Source organism: Pteropus vampyrus, unplaced genomic scaffold, assembly GCF_000151845.1.
Source record: "Pteropus vampyrus isolate Shadow unplaced genomic scaffold, Pvam_2.0 Scaffold232, whole genome shotgun sequence".
NCBI lineage: Eukaryota > Metazoa > Chordata > Mammalia > Chiroptera > Pteropodidae > Pteropus > Pteropus vampyrus.
In genome coordinates, this window is record NW_011889013.1 from 751599 (window position 1) to 753794 (window position 2196).

Here is a 2196-nt window from a genome sequence, read left to right on the forward strand (position 1 = left end):
GCAGACTTGCTGAGCCAGCACGGGCAGGAGTAGCGTCTTAGAGCCACATCTCACACTGTGTCCTTCACCTGAGGGGCACACAGAGATTAATTAGATGTCAAGAGGCACCTTTAATGCCTCGGAAAACTCATCACCATTTTAATCACTTCCACTTATGCAGTGGTGTTAGGTTCACAGTGTTTTTTCACATATATTATACTCTTGCTTCTCACCATAATTTAGAGGAAGTAGGTTCAGTTGTTTCCGTTTTACAGATGAAGAAATTCTTACTGAAACTACATAACAGGCCTAAGAGCAGTCAGAGGCTTACGAAGAAGTAGGGAGATCAAGGGAATGAGCGTAGAGATTAAGAGTTAAACATTTTTTTAAAAAAGTTGAGTGTAGGCAGCGAAAAAGGCTAATGTTTACTTTTAAAGTTTTTGGAGGGGCAAATATTAGCGAACATATTTGGGGCTAGATGGAGGGGGAAAAAGACCCAGTTTATCACGATACACTTGATGAACAGTTCGCGTTCCTTTGCATGTCCGTCTCCTCCATCTCTAAATGTCTTTTTTGTTCATTTTGAGACGCCTCTTCCTCCTTTGACACCTCACTCAGATATTGAAGCTGACAGGCTCTAGGGCCATTTCCTTACTTCAAAGTTTCTTTCTTTCAGAACTTTTCCTTCCCAGAAGAGGGATGGGTTTAGGAGGTCAGATTTTTACCACTTCAACCTCCATAGCTTTAGCACATTGAAGCTGAGATGGACACCTGATCTGGGGTGAATCACTCTCTCAGCTGGCTGGTGACAAACCTTTCTCTCTCCCAGGAGTTTAAACTAAGGGGACCCAGAGGCTGTGACCCATGAGTGACGAACTTTAGAAATGACTAGTCATGTTGGGGGTAGAGCCAGAGTCAGCATATAGTGAGTCAATTGATGTTATTATGGAGATCAGGAACTATGAGTAAGCAAATGAAGCCAGTACTTTTATCATTTATCCAAGAACATTCGATGAGTATCCAAATTCTGCGGACTGGCTCATTTACTATCTGCCCTAACCCGCTTCTAGCATGTCTCCCTGTTCTAGAGGGGCTAGGAACCTAAACACCTCGTTTTGGGACTCCCTTGCAGCCCAGATTCTGTCAAGCAGATGAAATAGGCTGCAGACTGGGGAAGAGGAGGTGAGCCACGCGAGGTGTCAGCCAGGAGCGGGGAGACAGAATCTTTTGGCACATGTGGTGATTGAGGTATTCAGTTCTCCAGGATCAGAGGCCTTGGTCACCTTTTGACATCTAGCATCATAAATGGCTTAGTCGTTCCTGTTAGAATAGCATCTCTGCTTGGAATTTCCGTAAGCGACTTTATGACCCATAATAACTTTCCTCCTGCTTTAACTAGATAAAGTGAATGCTGTTGCTTTCAACCAAGCACCCCGACCCACTCAGGAATTAATACAAGGAGTGATAGTAAGCAATGGACCTTCCTAGGAAAGGGAGTCTGGGACTGTGGGAATCCCACCGGGTCGGATGGAGACATGGCCAGCATCGGATGACGCTGCTGGTTGATTCACTGTGCTCAGTGACAAGACGGGGAGTGAGACAACCCTGTGGGGCACAATGAAAGGAAAAGCTTTGCTAGACTTAGTGGCCAATGCTGTGCAGACTGTCGTAAGACCTGGCTGCAAAAAGTGTGGTCCATGGAAAGTCAGCATCAGCATCACCTGGGAGCTTGTTAGAAATGCAAAATCTCAGGCCCAGCGCTTCACCCATTGAATCAGAGCCTGCGTTTTAACAAGATCCAAGTGCTTCACAAGAAAGAACAGTGGACTACTTATTTTACACTATGCTGTCAAACTTAAAAAAAAAAAAAACTGACAAGATCAAACAGGGATGGAGCCTAAAGTTCATACAATTTAAGCTGGTCTTTTTTTTTTTTTTTAAAAGCATATAAAATTCTGAATATAAAATGATGTATGCAAATATAATATATGAATATTTAGAAGGAAGAGAGCAGAGTGAGGAACCCTGAAGCTTACATTTCATTAGCATTATAAAAAAACCCCTCTGGCTCATAGTTTAACATTTTCTGTTCAGGGACTTTCTGTGACTGCTCTAAAAAATATTTTATTGCTTTTAGTGACAGGGCTGATGAAAGCAAAACTCAAACACAGAGACCGATCCTGCGGGCTGTCCTAGCGTAAGTGGGATTGAATGACA

General features: G+C 43.3%; 1 pseudogene; it reads right to left on the reverse strand.

The window, feature by feature from the left end:
• LOC105301249 overlaps nucleotides 1-2196 on the reverse strand; it is an 18453-nt pseudogene that overhangs the window by 5522 nt on the left and 10735 nt on the right.